The sequence below is a fragment of the Camelina sativa genome, chromosome 1 (genome assembly GCF_030686135.1).
Source record: "Camelina sativa cultivar CO46 ecotype springtype chromosome 1, ASM3068613v1".
Classification (NCBI taxonomy): domain Eukaryota; kingdom Viridiplantae; phylum Streptophyta; class Magnoliopsida; order Brassicales; family Brassicaceae; genus Camelina; species Camelina sativa.
In genome coordinates this window covers 16,696,981-16,709,522 of record NC_141880.1, presented here as the reverse complement: position 1 = coordinate 16,709,522, position 12,542 = coordinate 16,696,981, and the positions used below count along the sequence as shown (strand labels likewise).

The 12,542-nt window shown below is 34.6% G+C and overlaps 1 non-coding gene and 1 pseudogene across 2 annotated transcripts; one reads left to right on the top strand and one right to left on the bottom strand.

Annotated features, from left to right (window-relative positions):
* Nucleotides 1-4,542: 4,542 nt before the first annotated feature.
* On the top strand, nt 4,543-4,648 carry LOC147950009 (small nucleolar RNA R71). Its single transcript, XR_015565447.1, has one exon. It is a non-coding gene; the product is annotated as a small nucleolar RNA R71 (small nucleolar RNA).
* A 1,691-nt stretch (nt 4,649-6,339) lies between these two features.
* LOC104709374 (F-box/LRR-repeat/kelch-repeat protein At1g09650 pseudogene) lies at nt 6,340-8,327 on the bottom strand (annotated as a pseudogene). The gene has a single exon (XR_015596243.1). The product of XR_015596243.1 is annotated as an F-box/LRR-repeat/kelch-repeat protein At1g09650 pseudogene (transcript).
* Between the last annotated feature and the right edge of the window lie 4,215 nt (nt 8,328-12,542).

The following is a 12,542-nucleotide window of genomic DNA, read 5'->3' as shown; positions in this document are numbered from 1 at the left end:
TTTTTCACTTATTTTTTTATCACTTATTTAAATATTTTAATCGGTTTCACATGTCAATATTTAATATATATTAAACTATAATAAAGTAGAGTTGTGAGAAATTGTCATTTGGCACCAATCTTTTTTTAACATGTGTCATTTTTTTAACTATTTTAATGAAATAAAAAGATACATTATTGCTAATCTAAAACTAAATTGTCTACACACATTTTTTTTAGTTTGGGACATTTTATTTGTTCAGTTTCTTTAGATTACATTTACTTCTCTCAGTCAATTACCTTTATGATTGTATTTATTGCCATGAATGTGATTACTCATAATAATGCATGTGTCAATGGAATTCTTTACAAACTTCAAACATTGCTTAGTGTATTATATAAGATCCAATGCTCACATGACTAATAATGAAGAAAACGATCACTCACTATATGTCTTTCTTTTCCCGTTATTTCCCATGGTATTTTTTCCTATTTTTTCTTATGAAGTTTTTTTTTTTAAAAACATGATGTCTTGCAGTATGATGATTAAGAGATTAATTTATCTATGACTATCTGAAAAAATCTTTTACAAAGCCATGTCAATATATTTTTTTTTCTTGGTATCAGAGTCTTGTCAATATTTATTAGCCTCTTTCAAATGATTATGTTTTATGATAGTCATGATTTAAAGTTTTTGCAATGTTTTGTAATGTGGTTTTTTTAACTTTCAAACTATAATTGGAAGTCTTAAGTGATGAAGATGAGCCTAATTCTTGACTCCTAAAGCACAATCTCTTTGGCTTTGAACATTCACTCAGAATATTATAACTGTAAGTCCCTTAGATTTCTCCTCTAAAGTCTTTTGATCTTCAACTACAATATATTTCTAAGTTTATATTTTGTAAATTTGCTTTGTTTTTCGTTTTTAAAAGTTCTTTATCCCCATTACAAAAAAAATTACTTTGCATATTGATAAAAAGATTGAGCTTAATTTTACCGTGTAATGCATATATACATGGTCAAAAGATCACATACTTCTTTATGCCTCTTTGGAATCACTTCCCAAACTTTACAACATCTTTTCACATTACACCGAAAAACATTAGAGACCTATTGTAAAATATTTAATATATATATATATATATATATATTGTAACCTCAATAATTTCATCATAGACATATGTCAATCGTTAAAAGTGGTATAAATTAACAAGTAGATTAACCTGTACAAAAGCAAAACTACTTTTAAATCGCATTGGTATTGTTTGAGTTACCAATCATACCTCATGTTGACACTTACTCCATACGTCATTATGTCGAAAAAAGCTTACACTATTTCCAATGGTTATCTATATATTTTTTTGTTTAAATTTTATATTTTACATTTAAGGTATAATTTTGAAGAGATATAGTTTAGTATTCAGAGTATAAGATTAAAAGCATGATGTTATTTTAGTATTTTTAGAATTTTAGAAATAATTTGCTAAATTTAAAAAAACTTATTTTTTTGCAATATGTGAAAATTGTTCTTCTTTTAACACACTTCATAATTATAAACTTATAAATATATGTATTTAAATTCTTTTCAATGCATATATAAATAATATCATGTACATTTCATATATAATTTAATGAAATTTTATTTTACATACAAAATATTTGATTTTATAACCTATGCATCGCGTGGGTAACTTTCTAGTTTGTTATATGGTTTGCAACAATTTTAAATATGGCTCTACATTAGTATTTCATATCCTAAACAATTTATGGTACTACAAAAAAAATTAAAAAAACAAAATTTTTGAAACGGATCTAGTAGTCGCTTTGCAAAGTAAGAATTTATTGTGTGTGATAATAGTTCCAAATGCAGTGGCAAACAAATCACCAAATAATTCCAAATTTGCAATGCATTCACAAAAAAAAAGTTGGTCAAATCTGTTTTAGAATTTTATTTATTTATTTGAAAGCATGAAATAATTGGAGACACTTGTTGCAAATCTTTTATAAACTTAACACTTGTTTTAATATTTGCAATGAGTCATTATTACAAGTTTACTTTGTTATAATGCATGTATTCGAATAATTTTCATTTTCTTTCAGTTGTTCGTGATATGAGAAAAGTCAAAAGAAAACAAAACCAGTGGTGGGTATAAGAAAAATTAGTAAATGAAAAATCGGATAAGATCAGTTTACAATTTGTTCACTTTAATTTTGTTAGTTAAACTCCCTCTGAATTGGCTTAACTTGTTCTCTGAATTGGCTTAACTTGATTTTTCTTGATTGTTGGTGAAATTCCCTTTTGGTTTGACACCCTTTGTATTACGTAAAAGGTTAACTGAACCTGCTGGAATAAAATCCTAGATGCTCTCACAACACAACAACAACAGCAAAAACAAAGACGAAACCCACTCTCTGAGCAAGATTAACTAGAAGCATGATAACAAATCTTCAAGTGTTGCTAATAAGTTTACATAAACTAAATATCAAAAGAAGAAGAAGAATTAGAGAAAAAGTCAAGGAATTGGTGATGTGGAGGCCTAGCTTGCACAGTGAAATAACGATTAGGAATGAACTAAAATCGGTTTGTACTCTTTCCGCGACACAATCACACATACTAAAATTGTTCGAGCTCAAAGATAAACATAGGTGGTGGTGATATCAAATAAAAATTTTAAAAAGAATTTCTGCATGCACCACCAAAAATTGGGGGTGTTACATATCAATTATTTAACGGTTGCAAACTTGGAATAGCAAAACAGCCTGAAACAAGGATTTTTCTATCTTAACCTATGAATGAATGAATGATGCAATCAAACAAACAGACTTAGGTTAAGATGATCAGAATGTAATGCAAGGTGTTTCAATTCCCTTATGATGTTGTAGAATAAAGGATGTCAATCCATAAAGAGTTTGATATGTAAGCAGTCAAGATGTGATCAATGCATTCAAGTTAAGCCAAATATCAAGTTAATTTGTTTCTAACAACCTAATGACAATAATGAAATGCAATGAACTAAGGCAACTTAAGACAATACTAATGCTGAATTAAACTGTAGAACAAGTGCAATAAACAAGACTAAGCAGAATTAACTAATAAGCAGAAGAAAACATGAACAGAACAATGCATAAGCAAGAAAGTAAAATGGAGCTCGACCTAGCACTCGGTCGAGTGGGAGGTTGAGTTGACAAGCGAATGAACAGAAACAGAGCAAATAATGAAAACAGAGCAAACAACAAGCAATTAACAATACTTAAACAGGGAAATCAAAAAACAAAGAAAATCCTAAGGATGGATTCATGGGATGGACTCAAGCTATGGCTATCTAAATTGGTCAACAAACCTCAATCAACAATGAGCTATCTCTAGACAATGATCTTCTAATACATGTTAAAAGATTTTGGGTGACTTGGTACCACTCGGTCGAGTGACTTAAGGTGCTTGGTCGAGTGGCAGGTCGAGTGGTAGGTCGAGTGGAAGGTCCGGTGACCTAAAATCTCTGTTTCTACCCCATTCACACCCTGAAAGATTTCAGACTCAGTTTCATGACCTTTCTTTTCAATCCTGAAGGTCTGCCCATCAATAGTTGGCTTCTTCTGCTCAAGCTTTTTAACTTGTGGCTTCTCTTTCATTTCAACATCTTGTAACAAAGGTTCATGACTCAAGACCATCAATGCCTTCTTATCAATAGAAGCCTTGTACTTTTTCAGCATTTGCTCTTTAAACCGTCCTGGAAATGGCAAAGGTGGCTGATAGGGAGGAGGAATGAACCGAACCGGCTTGCTAGATTCTTGAGCAATGACTCGATCAGGCACTCGAACGTGTGCATGGTCGAGTGTATGGTCGAGTGGTGTCTCAAGCTCAGTTCTCTTCTCATTCTGCACCTCTGGTTGAAGAAAATCCTCCCTATCTTGGTTGTAACTGTCCTCAGTGAGCTTTGTAGGTAGTTCTTTGAGAGAGATAGCTTGTACAGTGGCAAACTCCTTTAGATTGTCAATTGATGTCCCATTGAGTTGTCTAGAAGAAGAAGATTCACTCTTGCTCTCAAGGTGAAGGATTCTGCAAGTTAAAGCTTCAATCTTGATATTAAGGGCACCATATGTGGAGTCTATCTTGTTTGTCATCTCTGTGAGCTTCTTACTTGTTTCCATATCTCCATTAGCTTGGCCTTGTATGACTTGCTGAAGCATACTCTTCATCTCTTGATCTAGAGCAGGAGCTTGTTTGAGTTGTTGTGGAGGATAGACTTGAACCATAAACTTCTCATCTTCACAAACAACAGGTACGTGCTTTTGTTGGGTTAGAAGTAGTTTATATAGCTTCTCAAGCTTCTCATCTAAGGCCTGTAGTTCCTTTATATGCCCTTCCTCATAAGCAACACCTTCTCTTAAGCTTCTATCATATTCCTCACTGTAATTGCCATTGGACTGAGCAAAGTTCTCTACTAAGTCCCAACCTTCATCTACATCTTTATTCATGAAGCTTCCATTGGAGGCTGTGTCTAGGAGCATCCTGATCTTGGGAAGAACACCTCTATACAAAGTACACAACAAATATTCATTGTTGAATCCATGATGTGGGCATTGTCTCTGGTAGCCTTTGAAGCGCTCCCATGCTTCACTGAAAGATTCACCATTTTGTTGGAGAAATCCTGAAATGGCATTCCTCAAATGTGCAGCCCTTGAACTAGTGAAGTATTTTGCAAGGAAGACTTTCTTACAATCAACCCAAGAGGGTGATTTTTCCAGAATGTAGAGTCTTCTCCCACTGATGTGCTTTATCTCCTAGAGAAAAAGGAAACAACCTCAGCTTCAAGGCATCCTCACTAACTCCATTGATATTGGTAAGGCTACAGAGCCTATCAAACTCATCAAGATGTGCAAGGGGGTCTTCACTAGGCAGTCCATAAAATCTGTTGCTCTGAACCATTGAGATCAAACTAGTCTTGATTGTGAAGGTTGTGTTGTGGACAGGAGGAGGCACTATCACCAATCTTCCTTCTCCTTGGAGGTTCATGCAGATTTTGTGGAAGTTCCATTTCCACCTCTTCTTCTGTTTTTTTGAGACTCTGAACAGGTGCTCGACCAGGTGCTCGAACAAGCACTCGACCGTTTGCATTGAGGTACTCGGCCGAGTGCCTAGTCGAGTGGTACCTGAGAATGAAAACACAACACCAGAACAAGAGAGAGGTGAGTAATATAATCAAAAGTAACATAGCTTAATCTTGAAACAATGAAATCTCGACTGGAACATATAAACACCCTAATGGCAACGGCGCCAATTGAAACAAGGATTTTTCTATCTTAACCTATGAATGAATGAATGATGCAATCAAACAAACAGACTTAGGTTAAGATGATCAGAATGTAATGCAAGGTGTTTCAATTCCCTTATGATGTTGTAGCATAAAGGATGTCAATCCATAAAGAGTGTGATATGTAAGCAGTCAAGATGTGATCAATGCATTCAAGTTAAGCCAAATATCAAGTTAATTTGTTTCTAACAACCTAATGACAATAATGAAATGCAATGAACTAAGGCAACTTAAGACAATACTAATGCTGAATTAAACTGTAGAACAAGTGCAATAAACAAGACTAAGCAGAATTAACTAATAAGCAGAAGAAAACATGAACAGAACAATGCATAAGCAAGAAAGTAAAATGGAGCTCGACCTAGCACTCGGTTGAGTGCATGGTCGAGTGGGAGGTCGAGTTGACAAGCGAATGAACAGAAACAGAGCAAATAATGAAAACAGAGCAAACAGCAAGCAATTAACAATACTTAAACAGGGAAATCAATAAACAAAGAAAATCCTAAGGATGGATTCATGGGATGGACTCAAGCTATGGCTATCTAAATTGGTCAACAAACCTCAATCAACAATGAGCTATCTCTAGACAATGATCTTCTAATACATGTTAATCCATTCTCATGACAATAACAATCAAGCCAAGATACTTCTTAGACCTAGTTCTCACTAGCTATTACATATCAAAGCAAGCATTAAAACCCAGATCATAAATGTCAAAAATCACTTTAAACATCTAATCTCTTAGCATGCTTCATGATAATCTCTAGCATTAGCCTTATCTAACAACTTAGACATTGGTGTGATGCTAAGAAGCTTAAGATCTATCCTTACCCTCTCAGTATAAGAATAGCATAGAGCATATCTAATCTAGAAGAGATATATAACAATCAAGCTTGACCAATCTAAACAACCATAACCTTTACCCAGCCTAATCCATCCCTAAGATCCTAAGCCACTAATAAGATCTAAAAATCATCATGAAGAACACAAACCCAGAAATTAATGAAACTATCATGATTAGAAAGATGAGATTAAGATGAACAATATTGAACAAAGAAGTGAAAGCAAATATTCAACAGATTCAAAGTTATGAAGGTTACAAATCTATGAAAATCTAGAGAAAAGATAAGAGATGATGCAATAAAGTAAAAGAAGCTAAAAATGGCAAAAACTAGGTTATGAGGTGTCTTCATGGTCTCCAGGGTCTCTCCCTCTTCGGCCACAAGTGCCAGTACACATATATATAATAAAGAGAGAGAAGCCCTAGTTAGCTAGAGGACAAAACAGAGAGGCGGCGGTCAGCTCGACCATGTGCTCGGTCGAGTGCATGGTCGAGTGGTTGGTCCGTCAAGTAGCTTCAGTCTTCGATCTGGCATGATATCTGTTCAGTAAAATCCGTATAACTCTGGCGAAACACCTCCGATTGACTTGAAACCACCGGCACTAGAAACATAACTCAATTTTCTAAAACTCTCATGCAGTATGCAGAAGCTGAATCGCAACGGAAGATCTTCATTCGGATCGATCTTTGAGGAGCTCGATATATTCATCCGACCGAGTACTCAACCGTGTGCATGCTCGAGTGCTGTGGTCGAGTGGACTTCCGAACCTTCCTGATATTCCCTATCCTCTTGTTTAGCTCCAGAAATAACAGCAAGTCCTTCCTTACTCTTTTAGAGCTCCATAATACCTAATAATACTCCAAATACATAAATGTATGCAATGCATGCTTCTAAATATCCTAAGTGCATATTTGGACAGAAATGGTGATAAAACTAAGGAATCACTTCTATATGATGCAAAAAATGAACTAAACAAGGCCTAAAATATGGTAAAATATAGTGACATCACAACCCTTCATTAAATAGAGATTAAACTCTGAAAATAGCAAACACGATATCCAATGTAATATTCGTCGTTGAAAGCAACATGATCTGATTCGGTTTCGAGATCATGTGTCCACAATGTTCTACTTCGAATAGGATCATGAAACAACAAATTCTTCTTCTTCTTATTATTATTATTATTATTCTCACTCCCAGCCAAAAGTGCTAGTGGATGGAATGTGCCTTGTGTTGGGCAACCATACAGTGCCCGAGTTAGGCAGAGATCTATGGAACAAATTTTGTCCCATGTTTTGTTGACTGAATCGAACGACCATATCACTTGGTTGGACCAATAAATCTTCTCGGATACGCACAAGCGGTTGTCGAGGTTGCACAAGACTATCTCGTAATGATCAAAATGCACATAGGCCAAGGGAGCTTTAGAGATGATTTGAAAAGTTTCGGTGTGAAGATCGAAAGATACAACTTTGGTTTCTTGCCAGCAGTCTGTGAACCAATGAAGAGAGCCATTTGCAAACACAGGATGGGCGACACCAACAATCCCATAAGGAGATGAGGGAGTGACATACCTCCAAGCGTTGGTGCTAAAGTCAAAAACTTCGCATGTTGTTGAAGAAGAGTCGTTGTTGTTGTTGTTGTTGTATAGCCAAACGGCCTTGTATTTGCCAGTGAATATGTCTTTACCGAATCCAAGATTATAGGATTGGTTATTAAGCTTGAAGTAACGGTCTCCTAAATCGATCATGCGTCGTTGGAATTGGCAGAGAGGAAGATGTCGATACCATCTAGTGGCGGGGTTGAGCACAATACCAGATTTGAGGGGATGGTAGAGACAAACGAGACCGTCACAACTATGATAGCTCACGAAGTAGTGCTTGTACTCGTTGTCCTTGTCCTTGTCCATGTCCCAATGAATAGGGAACTTAACCGATGAGGATGAACCCAATACCAATGTTCTAAGACTCTCTCTGTCCGGCAGGTAAACCATGAGAACATTTGGATCTCGTAATTGTTGATGCTGCTTCAAGTGTTTTGCTCGGAACAATGGCGATTCGATCGTTGATTTCCATTGCTTCGACACAGCCTTGAATCTCACCAGAGATTTCACCTCAAGTGTCTCCAAGATGATCTCTACCACATCGTGGGGCACCCATTCCATTTCTAAGCCACGTTTTTTCGACAATATTCGAAATCAGATCAACAAAATACTATATTCTCTCTCTCTCCCACACGACAGAGACCTCTTCTCCTAACCTAACAAAAACTCCGGAACAACTTCGAAACCCTCCCTATCTCTATCCCTACATGCCCGGTCAAAACGAACAAAACCGGTGACCGGGTCAATGTCAAAACCCGGTTCATAAAATTTACGAAGCATCATTTTTTCTTGTAAATTTACAAAACCCTCTTCAAAACATATCTGATATCTCTATATCTCGACTTATTGACATAAACATTTTACACTTTCCACGTCTTTACACTTAGATCTCTCATGGTTTCTGTTCTACGTGCATGGTATAGTTTTTTTTTTTTTTTTTGATAACTCAGGATAAATCCTCAGACCTATGGAGGGGTCCGAGACTTATGGAGAGGGTATCCTATAGGTAGGATCCCCCCAAGCTTTCAAATGGGCCATAATCAATGAGTTCATACCCATGTGGCCAAAGGGATAAAGCTAGCAATTCTGTACTTGGAGAGAATCGATCTCTGGCCTGGACCACATGGCAACTCTTACAACCAAGATAGAACCACTAGCCCACTACCTCGTGGTTTGCATGGTATAGTTTTGTTTATTTTTACTTTTGCTTATTAGATTCTGGTTTTTAAACGGGTTTTTATGTAAGTAAATAGTTAAATATGGATCGATATAAGAACTAATGTGAAATCTGATGTCAACAAAAAAAAAAAGGACAAACGTAAAATCTGATTTAACATGGTTTGAGATTTTGGCTTCTCATTTAAATCAATTCCAGTCAAAAAGTATAACAGATATCAAAAAGAAATTAGCTATGTATATTTTTAGAATTAAATAAAAAAATTCCAATAAATCATATTTTACATTTTCACAAAAAAAATAAAATCTATAATAATATAGAAATTGTGGAGCACACAAATATTCCAACTACCTATACTGGTGAAATTTATGAAGTCGTAGTATTGAAAAATACAAACCAATTTTTGCATAACTGTTTACCTTTAAAAAATATCCTATGTATATGTACATTAACATAATAAATAACTTAACTTGGTTGAAACTTTTGATAATATAGTAAGCTTATTTTTTCTATTATAGTAAGCATTAACATAAGGAAGCTACTCAACTCATTGTGTCTCATGTTATATTCTATCTTTACTGGTATTTCGTCTTCTATTGAATTCCTCAAACCTTAATTACTTATGTCTTTTGGTTGTCTACTTTGTCTTCACCTAATCAGTGAGTCTTCATGTTCAGTTTCATTTCTAGTTAGCTGCTTTTTCTATTCATTATCCTCAGCCTATTAAAAAGGGAATATTGTGACAAAAAAAATTGTGACAGTTTGGCCGGTCAAAATGTTGTAACGATTTACATACAAAACTGTGACATATTTAATTAACCATAAATACGTTACCATTTAGTCATAATATCCTTTTTTTTGTCATCATAGAAATTTTATTGAAATTAGATAGAATCCAAAACATTACAAAAACAGAGCATAATGCTCTATAATAAACAAAAACTTCAAACCATAAAGAAAACCAAACATATAAAAAATGTAGAATCTATAAAATCCTTCTTTCATCCTCAATCCGAGACTGTAACCAAGACGGACCACCAATGGAAAGGTATGAACGGAAACGTCCATCATGCGGCACAAAATACTCTAACTGAACTAAATGTAACTAACTTTGACAAAATATATAGTCATAAATATAAATACGAATTCGCAACCAAATATGGTAACTAAATTACACGATGGAGAGAAGAAAACCCATGTTAGAATACATAGAAAAGTCAAAAGCGATAGTAGCCAATGGACACAACGAAAACATGAGAAAAATTGAGAATGCAAACATAGCTCTTTATGTTAAAAGTAAATTTTAAAAATCATATAGATTGATATAATAAGATACAGTGTATATTTATAAATAAAAAAAATAAGAGACATAAAGATATATTATACATTTTACACAAAAAACAATGCAAAATAAAATAATTTTTGACAGGATTATAATGTTAGTTTATATATATGCATTTTGCATATTCGAAGCCAACAATAACATTCAATTATTAGCAAAGACTTACAAATAATTATGGATCTCATAGGCAATATGTTGAGTTATTATGAATTATCCAATTCTCCTACAACACAAAGCTTATTATCTTTTTGGATCATGTGGAGGATTTGGAAAACAAGGAACAACTGCCTTTTTAACAAGTTTTGGGACAGTCCATCCAAAATAACTTTAAAAGCAATCAATGAGGTGAACGAATGGGTAAACAATACAATTTTATTTTCGACGGATACAACTATACAACGAATTACACCATCTGAATAACTTCGATGGACTACTCTAATTTATCCTTACACAAAATGTAATTTTGATGCGAGTTTTAATCAACAAACATTAGAAACAAGAGGAGGCTGGATTATCAGAGATCATCAAAGCCTTAGTAAGGTTTGGGGTTCATCAAGCTTATCTACTGCATCTTCTACTTTGGCAGCAGAAACTAAAGCTCTCCTAGCAACTATTCAACAAGTTTGTATTTGTAGTTATACATCAGTAATATTTGAAGGAGAATGTGAGGTATTAATTAAAGTGATCAATGGAATTTATAACAGGTGCGAGATCGAGAGTATGGTGCAAGACATTCGCTTATGGGCTATAAAGTTTACGTCTATTTTCTTTACTTTTGTGAATATCGTTCTTGTAATAGTGTTGTAGACAATCTCGCTAAAGATTGTTTATATGATGGTGATTTCTATTCTGACACGGTAGAACAATTGAGGTGTCCTGATTTAATATATTAATACAATAATGGGAACATAAAAAAAAAAATTATGTGATGCTGGTTGGTATTAGTCATGGAATTGCGTGTTATTCTTCCTAAACCAAGCAGAGTATTAATTAAAGTGTTTCAAATGTATAGAAATTGAAAATTTGTTTAAAATATTTCACAATAGGGAAGAGATAGAAGAATTAGTGATTGCCTTGCATTTCCTTGGCTTTTGATTAAACATCTTTAACTCTATGTCATCTCTAATGTGGCCCACCTAAAATCGTAAGATGATAATGAACTTTATGAGAATAATGTGACATAAAAAATAAGGTTTTATAGATGAGATAGAAAGGAGAGAAGACTGAAAAAATTACACATGGGATGGAAGTTTGATTTGATACGGGGCATCTCGAGAAAATCATTTGGGGATGAGGATCTCCCTGTGTTGCATCGGCACATTCCTCATAAGAAAAGATTAGCCGCCTTAACAATCTCCCATCTCCAGTGGCTGTACTTGCATTCGTATATCAGCGATGTGTGACATAATGCCAACGTTGCTCTATGGCGAGAATTTAAAGATTCAAAATTTTGGAAAAGTAGAGAGAAATGAGTCTCCAGTTTGGTGACTTGAATTTGTACAAGATGCAAACTGTTTCTACGATCTAGAGATCGTGATAAGGTGGTGATAGTGTGGAAAAACTTAAGGGAATTTTGTTTTTTGTTTTTTTCACGATCTCGATGTTTTTTTGATGATACAAATTTATTAACTAATAACGATGATAAGGAGGAGAAGGGAAAAAAAGGTTTTGTGTTATCCTTTTCTTCGTACTCATATAATTTTGATGTGTGTAATTAGAATAATGGTTACTGATGTTTAAAATACATACACAACTTAAGTGATTATTAATGTTTATATACAAAATTGGAAGTGAATAGTAAAAAAAACGCATACAAAATATTAACAAAAGAAATCATAATAATTCTCTCTGTTCTCTCGCTCCATCCGTGCAGTTCAAGAAAAGTTGTTGTGCGTACTAAAAGAAGAAGCTCTATCTTTCTTTACGTCGTTGAAGATGACGAGTCATCGTCAGGATCCCCTCAAGGTTTACCATGGATACTCAAAGCTGGGTGAACTCGAAGTTGACTACCACGGCCAAGAATTTAGGTTCCCCAAGGATGAGATCAGAATTCATCACCTATCACCAGCCAGTGACGCAAAATACCCACCTCTTGCGATTCTGAAAACCATCGAGTCGTCTGCCTTGCACTGCAAGCTTGGGCCTTCTTCTCAAACCAATTCCCCAGATTTGGTGGAGCTCCACCAAGTATGTTGCAACGAACTCAAGAAACATTTCTGAATTACATAAATGCTCTGTAAATAGGTAGGACAAGAAATGTTTTGAGGGATACGAACTTGACAGTCTAA